At 43.6% G+C, this 12,896-nt stretch overlaps 30 non-coding genes across 30 annotated transcripts; 9 read left to right on the top strand and 21 right to left on the bottom strand.

Annotated features, from left to right (window-relative positions):
• Window positions 1-233: 233 nt before the first annotated feature.
• Window positions 234-453, top strand: LOC139451157 (small nucleolar RNA U3). The gene has a single exon (XR_011652264.1). It is a non-coding gene; the product is annotated as a small nucleolar RNA U3 (small nucleolar RNA).
• Window positions 454-616: 163 nt separating this feature from the next.
• Trnav-cac (transfer RNA valine (anticodon CAC)) lies at window positions 617-689 on the bottom strand. The gene has a single exon. It is a non-coding gene; the product is annotated as a tRNA-Val (tRNA).
• A 220-nt stretch (window positions 690-909) lies between these two features.
• Trnav-aac (transfer RNA valine (anticodon AAC)) lies at window positions 910-982 on the bottom strand. The gene has a single exon. It is a non-coding gene; the product is annotated as a tRNA-Val (tRNA).
• Window positions 983-1,571: 589 nt separating this feature from the next.
• LOC139451159 (small nucleolar RNA U3) lies at window positions 1,572-1,791 on the top strand. Its single transcript, XR_011652266.1, has one exon. It is a non-coding gene; the product is annotated as a small nucleolar RNA U3 (small nucleolar RNA).
• Window positions 1,792-1,954: 163 nt separating this feature from the next.
• On the bottom strand, window positions 1,955-2,027 carry Trnav-cac (transfer RNA valine (anticodon CAC)). The gene has a single exon. It is a non-coding gene; the product is annotated as a tRNA-Val (tRNA).
• Window positions 2,028-2,247: 220 nt separating this feature from the next.
• Trnav-aac (transfer RNA valine (anticodon AAC)) lies at window positions 2,248-2,320 on the bottom strand. The gene has a single exon. It is a non-coding gene; the product is annotated as a tRNA-Val (tRNA).
• Window positions 2,321-2,909: 589 nt separating this feature from the next.
• On the top strand, window positions 2,910-3,129 carry LOC139451160 (small nucleolar RNA U3). Its single transcript, XR_011652267.1, has one exon. It is a non-coding gene; the product is annotated as a small nucleolar RNA U3 (small nucleolar RNA).
• A 163-nt stretch (window positions 3,130-3,292) lies between these two features.
• Trnav-cac (transfer RNA valine (anticodon CAC)) lies at window positions 3,293-3,365 on the bottom strand. The gene has a single exon. It is a non-coding gene; the product is annotated as a tRNA-Val (tRNA).
• Window positions 3,366-3,586: 221 nt separating this feature from the next.
• Window positions 3,587-3,659, bottom strand: Trnav-aac (transfer RNA valine (anticodon AAC)). The gene has a single exon. It is a non-coding gene; the product is annotated as a tRNA-Val (tRNA).
• A 588-nt stretch (window positions 3,660-4,247) lies between these two features.
• On the top strand, window positions 4,248-4,467 carry LOC139451161 (small nucleolar RNA U3). The gene has a single exon (XR_011652268.1). It is a non-coding gene; the product is annotated as a small nucleolar RNA U3 (small nucleolar RNA).
• A 163-nt stretch (window positions 4,468-4,630) lies between these two features.
• Window positions 4,631-4,703, bottom strand: Trnav-cac (transfer RNA valine (anticodon CAC)). Its single transcript has one exon. It is a non-coding gene; the product is annotated as a tRNA-Val (tRNA).
• A 220-nt stretch (window positions 4,704-4,923) lies between these two features.
• Window positions 4,924-4,996, bottom strand: Trnav-aac (transfer RNA valine (anticodon AAC)). Its single transcript has one exon. It is a non-coding gene; the product is annotated as a tRNA-Val (tRNA).
• A 589-nt stretch (window positions 4,997-5,585) lies between these two features.
• On the top strand, window positions 5,586-5,805 carry LOC139451163 (small nucleolar RNA U3). The gene has a single exon (XR_011652269.1). It is a non-coding gene; the product is annotated as a small nucleolar RNA U3 (small nucleolar RNA).
• Window positions 5,806-5,968: 163 nt separating this feature from the next.
• Window positions 5,969-6,041, bottom strand: Trnav-cac (transfer RNA valine (anticodon CAC)). The gene has a single exon. It is a non-coding gene; the product is annotated as a tRNA-Val (tRNA).
• Window positions 6,042-6,261: 220 nt separating this feature from the next.
• Window positions 6,262-6,334, bottom strand: Trnav-aac (transfer RNA valine (anticodon AAC)). The gene has a single exon. It is a non-coding gene; the product is annotated as a tRNA-Val (tRNA).
• Window positions 6,335-6,923: 589 nt separating this feature from the next.
• LOC139451183 (small nucleolar RNA U3) lies at window positions 6,924-7,143 on the top strand. The gene has a single exon (XR_011652289.1). It is a non-coding gene; the product is annotated as a small nucleolar RNA U3 (small nucleolar RNA).
• A 163-nt stretch (window positions 7,144-7,306) lies between these two features.
• Trnav-cac (transfer RNA valine (anticodon CAC)) lies at window positions 7,307-7,379 on the bottom strand. The gene has a single exon. It is a non-coding gene; the product is annotated as a tRNA-Val (tRNA).
• A 220-nt stretch (window positions 7,380-7,599) lies between these two features.
• Window positions 7,600-7,672, bottom strand: Trnav-aac (transfer RNA valine (anticodon AAC)). The gene has a single exon. It is a non-coding gene; the product is annotated as a tRNA-Val (tRNA).
• Window positions 7,673-8,261: 589 nt separating this feature from the next.
• LOC139451164 (small nucleolar RNA U3) lies at window positions 8,262-8,481 on the top strand. The gene has a single exon (XR_011652270.1). It is a non-coding gene; the product is annotated as a small nucleolar RNA U3 (small nucleolar RNA).
• Window positions 8,482-8,644: 163 nt separating this feature from the next.
• Window positions 8,645-8,717, bottom strand: Trnav-cac (transfer RNA valine (anticodon CAC)). The gene has a single exon. It is a non-coding gene; the product is annotated as a tRNA-Val (tRNA).
• A 221-nt stretch (window positions 8,718-8,938) lies between these two features.
• Window positions 8,939-9,011, bottom strand: Trnav-cac (transfer RNA valine (anticodon CAC)). Its single transcript has one exon. It is a non-coding gene; the product is annotated as a tRNA-Val (tRNA).
• A 220-nt stretch (window positions 9,012-9,231) lies between these two features.
• Window positions 9,232-9,304, bottom strand: Trnav-aac (transfer RNA valine (anticodon AAC)). The gene has a single exon. It is a non-coding gene; the product is annotated as a tRNA-Val (tRNA).
• A 589-nt stretch (window positions 9,305-9,893) lies between these two features.
• LOC139451165 (small nucleolar RNA U3) lies at window positions 9,894-10,113 on the top strand. Its single transcript, XR_011652271.1, has one exon. It is a non-coding gene; the product is annotated as a small nucleolar RNA U3 (small nucleolar RNA).
• A 163-nt stretch (window positions 10,114-10,276) lies between these two features.
• On the bottom strand, window positions 10,277-10,349 carry Trnav-cac (transfer RNA valine (anticodon CAC)). The gene has a single exon. It is a non-coding gene; the product is annotated as a tRNA-Val (tRNA).
• Window positions 10,350-10,569: 220 nt separating this feature from the next.
• Window positions 10,570-10,642, bottom strand: Trnav-aac (transfer RNA valine (anticodon AAC)). Its single transcript has one exon. It is a non-coding gene; the product is annotated as a tRNA-Val (tRNA).
• Window positions 10,643-11,231: 589 nt separating this feature from the next.
• LOC139451193 (small nucleolar RNA U3) lies at window positions 11,232-11,451 on the top strand. The gene has a single exon (XR_011652297.1). It is a non-coding gene; the product is annotated as a small nucleolar RNA U3 (small nucleolar RNA).
• Window positions 11,452-11,614: 163 nt separating this feature from the next.
• Trnav-cac (transfer RNA valine (anticodon CAC)) lies at window positions 11,615-11,687 on the bottom strand. Its single transcript has one exon. It is a non-coding gene; the product is annotated as a tRNA-Val (tRNA).
• Window positions 11,688-11,908: 221 nt separating this feature from the next.
• On the bottom strand, window positions 11,909-11,981 carry Trnav-aac (transfer RNA valine (anticodon AAC)). The gene has a single exon. It is a non-coding gene; the product is annotated as a tRNA-Val (tRNA).
• Window positions 11,982-12,458: 477 nt separating this feature from the next.
• Trnav-cac (transfer RNA valine (anticodon CAC)) lies at window positions 12,459-12,531 on the bottom strand. Its single transcript has one exon. It is a non-coding gene; the product is annotated as a tRNA-Val (tRNA).
• A 220-nt stretch (window positions 12,532-12,751) lies between these two features.
• Trnav-aac (transfer RNA valine (anticodon AAC)) lies at window positions 12,752-12,824 on the bottom strand. The gene has a single exon. It is a non-coding gene; the product is annotated as a tRNA-Val (tRNA).
• Between the last annotated feature and the right edge of the window lie 72 nt (window positions 12,825-12,896).

The following is a 12,896-nucleotide window of genomic DNA, read 5'->3' on the forward strand; positions in this document are numbered from 1 at the left end:
AATATACATTGTACAAACCACTTCAGCTGTTGACATTATCTGTACTCTCTATGTTTTTTTCGCAAATCACAAACGTGGAATGAATCCTAAGTACACAGAGGTGGCGATGTCTGTAACTGATTGACCTGATGAAGATTTTTCAAAAGATTTAGCAGGAATGTTACATGCTGTTGCATACCACACTGGCGTGCCTTTTGAAAAGAAGTAGGTACAAATTCCGCCATATGTTAGTTAAGATCATACTTTTAGGGATCATTTCTATAGTATGCATCGCCATGACTTCAGGTAAAACTGACAGTCTACCAAACCACGAGGACGATAGACAGCCTCTCTTTCTGAGCGCGAAGCGAACCAGGGTGAGTGCCAGCTCAGGCTAGTAACTCTGGTTATTGATGACCGTTCCTCTCAGTCACATGTGGCAGAGATGGAGGGAAGAGAGGCATTCTGAGTGGTTTGGCTTATCTATTTTTCCAAGTAAATGTCGATTAGCCACTTCATATATACACTTTGTGCGTGACTTCATAATTCATCAACAGTGGACACAGTCAACACAATACGCTGTGTGTGCCAGCAAGAGAGAAGTAAAATAACAATTCATAGAAGAGCCAAAACATCAAGGTTCAGACGAGGCTCGAACTCGCGGCCTTCTGCGTGTGAAGCAGACGTGATAACCACTACACCACTGAACCGCAGCTGTGTTGTTGCAGTGTTTGTAAAGACTTATACCTGCCACGGACACTAACAGAGCACGGCAAGTTGAGGATCTGCTGAGGGGTGGTGTACATTTGTAAAAGGTGACAAGAAACAAAACATTAAGTAGTATCAAGCCCCCTTCGCTGGTGGTAGGTTTTTACCTGAGAAAGAGAGATGTATACATTCCATGAAATAATGGAAATCCCCCCAAAAGTAAGGTTCCGGCGAGGCTCGAACTCGCGGCCTTCTGCGTGTTAAGCAGACGTGATAACCACTACACCACGGAACCACCTGTAAACGAGCATGAATCTCTTTCGTGTACCATTGATTGTATGTTTTCTTTTCTCTCACGGCATTTCCTCTTACTGGTTCCATCATTTCAAATATCAGGACTTTGTACCATTGAAACATGACTGGAAACGTATTTGATCACGATCAGGGGGCTAATTAAGGTGTAACGATGTCTTATCTCACAAACTTCCCACCAGCTTCTCTCAACTAGACAGTTAACACCATGTATATTGATGTCTTATCTCACAAACATCCCACCAACTTCTCTCAACTGGACAGTTTACACAGGAGCAGCCATACAGTCTCAATCACGGTCAATGGGAGATAACCACTGCCACGATGTAATCACCAAACAATATACATTGTACAAACCACTTCAGCTGTTGACATTATCTGTACTCTCTATGTTTTTTTCGCAAATCACAAACGTGGAATGAATCCTAAGTACACAGAGGTGGCGATGTCTGTAACTGATTGACCTGATGAAGATTTTTCAAAAGATTTAGCAGGAATGTTACATGCTGTTGCATACCACACTGGCGTGCCTTTTGAAAAGAAGTAGGTACAAATTCCGCCATATGTTAGTTAAGATCATACTTTTAGGGATCATTTCTATAGTATGCATCGCCATGACTTCAGGTAAAACTGACAGTCTACCAAACCACGAGGACGATAGACAGCCTCTCTTTCTGAGCGCGAAGCGAACCAGGGTGAGTGCCAGCTCAGGCTAGTAACTCTGGTTATTGATGACCGTTCCTCTCAGTCACATGTGGCAGAGATGGAGGGAAGAGAGGCATTCTGAGTGGTTTGGCTTATCTATTTTTCCAAGTAAATGTCGATTAGCCACTTCATATAGACACTTTGTGCGTGACTTCATAATTAATCAACAGTGGACACAGTCAACACAATACGCTGTGTGTGCCAGCAAGAGAGAAGTAAAATAACAATTCATAGAAGAGCCAAAACATCAAGGTTCAGGCGAGGCTCGAACTCGCGGCCTTCTGCGTGTGAAGCAGACGTGATAACCACTACACCACTGAACCTCTGCAGTGTTGCTGCAGTGTTTGTAAAGACTTATACCTGCCACGGACACTAACAGAGCACGGCAAGTTGAGGATCTGCTGAGGGGTGGTGTACATTTGTAAAAGGCGACAAGAAACAAAACATTAAGTAGTATCAAGCCCCCTTCGCTGGTGGTAGGTTTTTACCTGAGAAAGAGAGATGTATACATTCCATGAAATAATGGAAATCCCCCCAAAAGTAAGGTTCCGGCGAGGCTCGAACTCGCGGCCTTCTGCGTGTTAAGCAGACGTGATAACCACTACACCACGGAACCACCTGTAAACGAACATGAATCTCTTTCGTGTACCATTGATTGTATGTTTTCTTTTCTCTCACGGCATTTCCTCTTACTGGTTCCATCATTTCCAATATCAGGACTTTGTACCATTGAAACATGACTGGAAACGTATTTGATCACGATCAGGGGGCTAATTAAGGTGTAACGATGTCTTATCTCACAAACTTCCCACCAGCTTCTCTCAACTAGACAGTTAACACCATGTATATTGATGTCTTATCTCACAAACATCCCACCAACTTCTCTCAACTGGACAGTTTACACAGGAGCAGCCATACAGTCTCAATCACGGTCAATGGGAGATAACCACTGCCACGATGTAATCACCAAACAATATACATTGTACAAACCACTTCAGCTGTTGACATTATCTGTACTCTCTATGTTTTTTTCACAAATCACAAACGTGGAATGAATCCTAAGTACACAGAGGTGGCGATGTCTGTAACTGATTGACCTGATGAAGATTTTTCAAAAGATTTAGCAGGAATGTTACATGCTGTTGCATACCACACTGGCGTGCCTTTTGAAAAGAAGTAGGTACAAATTCCGCCATATGTTTGTTAAGATCATACTTTTAGGGATCATTTCTATAGTATGCATCGCCATGACTTCAGGTAAAACTGACAGTCTACCAAACCACGAGGACGATAGACAGCCTCTCTTTCTGAGCGCGAAGCGAACCAGGGTGAGTGCCAGCTCAGGCTAGTAACTCTGGTTATTGATGACCGTTCCTCTCAGTCACATGTGGCAGAGATGGAGGGAAGAGAGGCATTCTGAGTGGTTTGGCTTATCTATTTTTCCAAGTAAATGTCGATTAGCCACTTCATATAGACACTTTGTGCGTGACTTCATAATTAATCAACAGTGGACACAGTCAACACAATACGCTGTGTGTGCCAGCAAGAGAGAAGTAAAATAACAATTCATAGAAGAGCCAAAACATCAAGGTTCAGGCGAGGCTCGAACTCGCGGCCTTCTGCGTGTGAAGCAGACGTGATAACCACTACACCACTGAACCGCAGCTGTGTTGTTGCAGTGTTTGTAAAGACTTATACCTGCCACGGACACTAACAGAGCACGGCAAGTTGAGGATCTGCTGAGGGGTGGTGTACATTTGTAAAAGGTGACAAGAAACAAAACATTAAGTAGTATCAAGCCCCCTTCGCTGGTGGTAGGTTTTTACCTGAGAAAGAGAGATGTATACATTCCATGAAATAATGGAAATCCCCCCCAAAAGTAAGGTTCCGGCGAGGCTCGAACTCGCGGCCTTCTGCGTGTTAAGCAGACGTGATAACCACTACACCACGGAACCACCTGTAAACGAGCATGAATCTCTTTCGTGTACCATTGATTGTATGTTTTCTTTTCTCTCACGGCATTTCCTCTTACTGGTTCCATCATTTCAAATATCAGGACTTTGTACCATTGAAACATGACTGGAAACGTATTTGATCACGATCAGGGGGCTAATTAAGGTGTAACGATGTCTTATCTCACAAACTTCCCACCAGCTTCTCTCAACTAGACAGTTAACACCATGTATATTGATGTCTTATCTCACAAACATCCCACCAACTTCTCTCAACTGGACAGTTTACACAGGAGCAGCCATACAGTCTCAATCACGGTCAATGGGAGATAACCACTGCCACGATGTAATCACCAAACAATATACATTGTACAAACCACTTCAGCTGTTGACATTATCTGTACTCTCTATGTTTTTTTCGCAAATCACAAACGTGGAATGAATCCTAAGTACACAGAGGTGGCGATGTCTGTAACTGATTGACCTGATGAAGATTTTTCAAAAGATTAGCAGGAATGTTACATGCTGTTGCATACCACACTGGCGTGCCTTTTGAAAAGAAGTAGGTACAAATTCCGCCATATGTTAGTTAAGATCATACTTTTAGGGATCATTTCTATAGTATGCATCGCCATGACTTCAGGTAAAACTGACAGTCTACCAAACCACGAGGACGATAGACAGCCTCTCTTTCTGAGCGCGAAGCGAACCAGGGTGAGTGCCAGCTCAGGCTAGTAACTCTGGTTATTGATGACCGTTCCTCTCAGTCACATGTGGCAGAGATGGAGGGAAGAGAGGCATTCTGAGTGGTTTGGCTTATCTATTTTTCCAAGTAAATGTCGATTAGCCACTTCATATAGACACTTTGTGCGTGACTTCATAATTAATCAACAGTGGACACAGTCAACACAATACGCTGTGTGTGCCAGCAAGAGAGAAGTAAAATAACAATTCATAGAAGAGCCAAAACATCAAGGTTCAGGCGAGGCTCGAACTCGCGGCCTTCTGCGTGTGAAGCAGACGTGATAACCACTACACCACTGAACCGCAGCTGTGTTGTTGCAGTGTTTGTAAAGACTTATACCTGCCACGGACACTAACAGAGCACGGCAAGTTGAGGATCTGCTGAGGGGTGGTGTACATTTGTAAAAGGTGACAAGAAACAAAACATTAAGTAGTATCAAGCCCCCTTCGGTGGTGGTAGGTTTTTACCTGAGAAAGAGAGATGTATACATTCCATGAAATAATGGAAATCCCCCCAAAAGTAAGGTTCCGGCGAGGCTCGAACTCGCGGCCTTCTGCGTGTTAAGCAGACGTGATAACCACTACACCACGGAACCACCTGTAAACGAGCGTGAATCTCTTTCGTGTACCATTGATTGTATGTTTTCTTTTCTCTCACGGCATTTCCTCTTACTGGTTCCATCATTTCCAATATCAGGACTTTGTACCATTGAAACATGACTGGAAACGTATTTGATCACGATCAGGGGGCTAATTAAGGTGTAACGATGTCTTATCTCACAAACTTCCCACCAGCTTCTCTCAACTAGACAGTTAACACCATGTATATTGATGTCTTATCTCACAAACATCCCACCAACTTCTCTCAACTGGACAGTTTACACAGGAGCAGCCATACAGTCTCAATCACGGTCAATGGGAGATAACCACTGCCACGATGTAATCACCAAACAATATACATTGTACAAACCACTTCAGCTGTTGACATTATCTGTACTCTCTATGTTTTTTTCGCAAATCACAAACGTGGAATGAATCCTAAGTACACAGAGGTGGCGATGTCTGTAACTGATTGACCTGATGAAGATTTTTCAAAAGATTTAGCAGGAATGTTACATGCTGTTGCATACCACACTGGCGTGCCTTTTGAAAAGAAGTAGGTACAAATTCCGCCATATGTTAGTTAAGATCATACTTTTAGGGATCATTTCTATAGTATGCATCGCCATGACTTCAGGTAAAACTGACAGTCTACCAAACCACGAGGACGATAGACAGCCTCTCTTTCTGAGCGCGAAGCGAACCAGGGTGAGTGCCAGCTCAGGCTAGTAACTCTGGTTATTGATGACCGTTCCTCTCAGTCACATGTGGCAGAGATGGAGGGAAGAGAGGCATTCTGAGTGGTTTGGCTTATCTATTTTTCCAAGTAAATGTCGATTAGCCACTTCATATAGACACTTTGTGCGTGACTTCATAATTAATCAACAGTGGACACAGTCAACACAATACGCTGTGTGTGCCAGCAAGAGAGAAGTAAAATAACAATTCATAGAAGAGCCAAAACATCAAGGTTCAGACGAGGCTCGAACTCGCGGCCTTCTGCGTGTGAAGCAGACGTGATAACCACTACACCACTGAACCGCAGCTGTGTTGTTGCAGTGTTTGTAAAGACTTATACCTGCCACGGACACTAACAGAGCACGGCAAGTTGAGGATCTGCTGAGGGGTGGTGTACATTTGTAAAAGGTGACAAGAAACAAAACATTAAGTAGTATCAAGCCCCCTTCGCTGGTGGTAGGTTTTTACCTGAGAAAGAGAGATGTATACATTCCATGAAATAATGGAAATCCCCCCAAAAGTAAGGTTCCGGCGAGGCTCGAACTCGCGGCCTTCTGCGTGTTAAGCAGACGTGATAACCACTACACCACGGAACCACCTGTAAACGAGCATGAATCTCTTTCGTGTACCATTGATTGTATGTTTTCTTTTCTCTCACGGCATTTCCTCTTACTGGTTCCATCATTTCCAATATCAGGACTTTGTACCATTGAAACATGACTGGAAACGTATTTGATCACGATCAGGGGGCTAATTAAGGTGTAACGATGTCTTATCTCACAAACTTCCCACCAGCTTCTCTCAACTAGACAGTTAACACCATGTATATTGATGTCTTATCTCACAAACATCCCACCAACTTCTCTCAACTGGACAGTTTACACAGGAGCAGCCATACAGTCTCAATCACGGTCAATGGGAGATAACCACTGCCACGATGTAATCACCAAACAATATACATTGTACAAACCACTTCAGCTGTTGACATTATCTGTACTCTCTATGTTTTTTTCGCAAATCACAAACGTGGAATGAATCCTAAGTACACAGAGGTGGCGATGTCTGTAACTGATTGACCTGATGAAGATTTTTCAAAAGATTTAGCAGGAATGTTACATGCTGTTGCATACCACACTGGCGTGCCTTTTGAAAAGAAGTAGGTACAAATTCCGCCATATGTTAGTTAAGATCATACTTTTAGGGATCATTTCTATAGTATGCATCGCCATGACTTCAGGTAAAACTGACAGTCTACCAAACCACGAGGACGATAGACAGCCTCTCTTTCTGAGCGCGAAGCGAACCAGGGTGAGTGCCAGCTCAGGCTAGTAACTCTGGTTATTGATGACCGTTCCTCTCAGTGACATGTGGCAGAGATGGAGGGAAGAGAGGCATTCTGAGTGGTTTGGCTTATCTATTTTTCCAAGTAAATGTCGATTAGCCACTTCATATAGACACTTTGTGCGTGACTTCATAATTAATCAACAGTGGACACAGTCAACACAATACGCTGTGTGTGCCAGCAAGAGAGAAGTAAAATAACAATTCATAGAAGAGCCAAAACATCAAGGTTCAGGCGAGGCTCGAACTCGCGGCCTTCTGCGTGTGAAGCAGACGTGATAACCACTACACCACTGAACCTCTGCAGTGTTGCTGCAGTGTTTGTAAAGACTTATACCTGCCACGGACACTAACAGAGCACGGCAAGTTGAGGATCTGCTGAGGGGTGGTGTACATTTGTAAAAGGCGACAAGAAACAAAACATTAAGTAGTATCAAGCCCCCTTCGCTGGTGGTAGGTTTTTACCTGAGAAAGAGAGATGTATACATTCCATGAAATAATGGAAATCCCCCCAAAAGTAAGGTTCCGGCGAGGCTCGAACTCGCGGCCTTCTGCGTGTTAAGCAGACGTGATAACCACTACACCACGGAACCACCTGTAAACGAGCATGAATCTCTTTCGTGTACCATTGATTGTATGTTTTCTTTTCTCTCACGGCATTTCCTCTTACTGGTTCCATCATTTCCAATATCAGGACTTTGTACCATTGAAACATGACTGGAAACGTATTTGATCACGATCAGGGGGCTAATTAAGGTGTAACGATGTCTTATCTCACAAACTTCCCACCAGCTTCTCTCAACTAGACAGTTAACACCATGTATATTGATGTCTTATCTCACAAACATCCCACCAACTTCTCTCAACTGGACAGTTTACACAGGAGCAGCCATACAGTCTCAATCACGGTCAATGGGAGATAACCACTGCCACGATGTAATCACCAAACAATATACATTGTACAAACCACTTCAGCTGTTGACATTATCTGTACTCTCTATGTTTTTTTCGCAAATCACAAACGTGGAATGAATCCTAAGTACACAGAGGTGGCGATGTCTGTAACTGATTGACCTGATGAAGATTTTTCAAAAGATTTAGCAGGAATGTTACATGCTGTTGCATACCACACTGGCGTGCCTTTTGAAAAGAAGTAGGTACAAATTCCGCCATATGTTTGTTAAGATCATACTTTTAGGGATCATTTCTATAGTATGCATCGCCATGACTTCAGGTAAAACTGACAGTCTACCAAACCACGAGGACGATAGACAGCCTCTCTTTCTGAGCGCGAAGCGAACCAGGGTGAGTGCCAGCTCAGGCTAGTAACTCTGGTTATTGATGACCGTTCCTCTCAGTCACATGTGGCAGAGATGGAGGGAAGAGAGGCATTCTGAGTGGTTTGGCTTATCTATTTTTCCAAGTAAATGTCGATTAGCCACTTCATAAAGACACTTTGTGCGTGACTTCATAATTAATCAACAGTGGACACAGTCAACACAATACGCTGTGTGTGCCAGCAAGAGAGAAGTAAAATAACAATTCATAGAAGAGCCAAAACATCAAGGTTCAGGCGAGGCTCGAACTCGCGGCCTTCTGCGTGTGAAGCAGACGTGATAACCACTACACCACTGAACCGCAGCTGTGTAGTTGCAGTGTTTGTAAAGACTTATACCTGCCACGGACACTAACAGAGCACGGCAAGTTGAGGATCTGCTGAGGGGTGGTGTACATTTGTAAAAGGTGACAAGAAACAAAACATTAAGTAGTATCAAGCCCCCTTCGCTGGTGGTAGGTTTTTACCTGAGAAAGAGAGATGTATACATTCCATGAAATAATGGAAATCCCCCCCAAAAGTAAGGTTCAGGCGATGCTCGAACTCGCGGCCTTCTGCGTGTGAAGCAGACGTGATAACCACTACACCACTGAACCGCAGCTGTGTTGTTGCAGTGTTTGTAAAGACTTATACCTGCCACGGACACTAACAGAGCACGGCAAGTTGAGGATCTGCTGAGGGGTGGTGTACATTTGTAAAAGGTGACAAGAAACAAAACATTAAGTAGTATCAAGCCCCCTTCGCTGGTGGTAGGTTTTTACCTGAGAAAGAGAGATGTATACATTCCATGAAATAATGGAAATCCCCCCAAAAGTAAGGTTCCGGCGAGGCTCGAACTCGCGGCCTTCTGCGTGTTAAGCAGACGTGATAACCACTACACCACGGAACCACCTGTAAACGAGCGTGAATCTCTTTCGTGTACCATTGATTGTATGTTTTCTTTTCTCTCACGGCATTTCCTCTTACTGGTTCCATCATTTCCAATATCAGGACTTTGTACCATTGAAACATGACTGGAAACGTATTTGATCACGATCAGGGGGCTAATTAAGGTGTAACGATGTCTTATCTCACAAACTTCCCACCAGCTTCTCTCAACTAGACAGTTAACACCATGTATATTGATGTCTTATCTCACAAACATCCCACCAACTTCTCTCAACTGGACAGTTTACACAGGAGCAGCCATACAGTCTCAATCACGGTCAATGGGAGATAACCACTGCCACGATGTAATCACCAAACAATATACATTGTACAAACCACTTCAGCTGTTGACATTATCTGTACTCTCTATGTTTTTTTCGCAAATCACAAACGTGGAATGAATCCTAAGTACACAGAGGTGGCGATGTCTGTAACTGATTGACCTGATGAAGATTTTTCAAAAGATTTAGCAGGAATGTTACATGCTGTTGCATACCACACTGGCGTGCCTTTTGAAAAGAAGTAGGTACAAATTCCGCCATATGTTAGTTAAGATCATACTTTTAGGGATCATTTCTATAGTATGCATCGCCATGACTTCAGGTAAAACTGACAGTCTACCAAACCACGAGGACGATAGACAGCCTCTCTTTCTGAGCGCGAAGCGAACCAGGGTGAGTGCCAGCTCAGGCTAGTAACTCTGGTTATTGATGACCGTTCCTCTCAGTCACATGTGGCAGAGATGGAGGGAAGAGAGGCATTCTGAGTGGTTTGGCTTATCTATTTTTCCAAGTAAATGTCGATTAGCCACTTCATATAGACACTTTGTGCGTGACTTCATAATTAATCAACAGTGGACACAGTCAACACAATACGCTGTGTGTGCCAGCAAGAGAGAAGTAAAATAACAATTCATAGAAGAGCCAAAACATCAAGGTTCAGGCGAGGCTCGAACTCGCGGCCTTCTGCGTGTGAAGCAGACGTGATAACCACTACACCACTGAACCGCAGCTGTGTTGTTGCAGTGTTTGTAAAGACTTATACCTGCCACGGACACTAACAGAGCACGGCAAGTTGAGGATCTGCTGAGGGGTGGTGTACATTTGTAAAAGGTGACAAGAAACAAAACATTAAGTAGTATCAAGCCCCCTTCGGTGGTGGTAGGTTTTTACCTGAGAAAGAGAGATGTATACATTCCATGAAATAATGGAAATCCCCCCAAAAGTAAGGTTCCGGCGAGGCTCGAACTCGCGGCCTTCTGCGTGTTAAGCAGACGTGATAACCACTACACCACGGAACCACCTGTAAACGAGCATGAATCTCTTTCGTGTACCATTGATTGTATGTTTTCTTTTCTCTCACGGCATTTCCTCTTACTGGTTCCATCATTTCCAATATCAGGACTTTGTACCATTGAAACATGACTGGAAACGTATTTGATCACGATCAGGGGGCTAATTAAGGTGTAACGATGTCTTATCTCACAAACTTCCCACCAGCTTCTCTCAACTAGACAGTTAACACCATGTATATTGATGTCTTATCTCACAAACATCCCACCAACTTCTCTCAACTGGACAGTTTACACAGGAGCAGCCATACAGTCTCAATCACGGTCAATGGGAGATAACCACTGCCACGATGTAATCACCAAACAATATACATTGTACAAACCACTTCAGCTGTTGACATTATCTGTACTCTCTATGTTTTTTTCGCAAATCACAAACGTGGAATGAATCCTAAGTACACAGAGGTGGCGATGTCTGTAACTGATTGACCTGATGAAGATTTTTCAAAAGATTTAGCAGGAATGTTACATGCTGTTGCATACCACACTGGCGTGCCTTTTGAAAAGAAGTAGGTACAAATTCCGCCATATGTTAGTTAAGATCATACTTTTAGGGATCATTTTTATAATATGCATCGCCATGACTTCAGGTAAAACTGACAGTCTACCAAACCACGAGGACGATAGACAGCCTCTCTTTCTGAGCGCGAAGCGAACCAGGGTGAGTGCCAGCTCAGGCTAGTAACTCTGGTTATTGATGACCGTTCCTCTCAGTCACATGTGGCAGAGATGGAGGGAAGAGAGGCATTCTGAGTGGTTTGGCTTATCTATTTTTCCAAGTAAATGTCGATTAGCCACTTCATATAGACACTTTGTGCGTGACTTCATAATTAATCAACAGTGGACACAGTCAACACAATACGCTGTGTGTGCCAGCAAGAGAGAAGTAAAATAACAATTCATAGAAGAGCCAAAACATCAAGGTTCAGGCGAGGCTCGAACTCGCGGCCTTCTGCGTGTGAAGCAGACGTGATAACCACTACACCACTGAACCTCTGCAGTGTTGCTGCAGTGTTTGTAAAGACTTATACCTGCCACGGACACTAACAGAGCACGGCAAGTTGAGGATCTGCTGAGGGGTGGTGTACATTTGTAAAAGGTGACAAGAAACAAAACATTAAGTAGTATCAAGCCCCCTTCGGTGGTGGTAGGTTTTTACCTGAGAAAGAGAGATGTATACATTCCATGAAATAATGGAAATCCCCCCCAAAAGTAAGGTTCCGGCGAGGCTCGAACTCGCGGCCTTCTGCGTGTTAAGCAGACGTGATAACCACTACACCACGGAACCACCTGTAAACGAACATGAATCTCTTTCGTGTACCATTGATTGTATGTTTTCTTTTCTCTCACGGCATTTCCTCTTACTGGTTCCATCATTTCCAATATCAAGACTTTGTACCATTGAAACATGACTGGAAACGTATTTGATCACGATCAGGGGGCTAATTAAGGTGTAACGATGTCTTATCTCACAAACTTCCCACCAGCTTCTCTCAACTAGACAGTTAACACCATGTATATTGATGTCTTATCTCACAAACATCCCACCAACTTCTCTCAACTGGACAGTTTACACAGGAGCAGCCATACAGTCTCAATCACGGTCAATGGGAGATAACCACTGCCACGATGTAATCACCAAACAATATACATTGTACAAACCACTTCAGCTGTTGACATTATAATGGACACAGTCAACACAATACGCTGTGTGTGCCAGCAAGAGAGAAGTAAAATAACAATTCATAGAAGAGCCAAAACATCAAGGTTCAGGCGAGGCTCGAACTCGCGGCCTTCTGCGTGTGAAGCAGACGTGATAACCACTACACCACTGAACCTCTGCAGTGTTGCTGCAGTGTTTGTAAAGACTTATACCTGCCACGGACACTAACAGAGCACGGCAAGTTGAGGATCTGCTGAGGGGTGGTGTACATTTGTAAAAGGTGACAAGAAACAAAACATTAAGTAGTATCAAGCCCCCTTCGGTGGTGGTAGGTTTTTACCTGAGAAAGAGAGATGTATACATTCCATGAAATAATGGAAATCCCCCCAAAAGTAAGGTTCCGGCGAGGCTCGAACTCGCGGCCTTCTGCGTGTTAAGCAGACGTGATAACCACTACACCACGGAACCACCTGTAAACGAACATGAATCTCTTTCGTGTACCATTGATTGTATGTTTTCTTTTCTCTCACGGCATTTCCT

The sequence above is a fragment of the Haliotis cracherodii genome, unplaced genomic scaffold, assembly GCF_022045235.1.
Source record: "Haliotis cracherodii isolate W230 unplaced genomic scaffold, xgHalCrac1.p SCAF_8, whole genome shotgun sequence".
In the NCBI taxonomy this organism is placed as follows: domain Eukaryota; kingdom Metazoa; phylum Mollusca; class Gastropoda; order Lepetellida; family Haliotidae; genus Haliotis; species Haliotis cracherodii.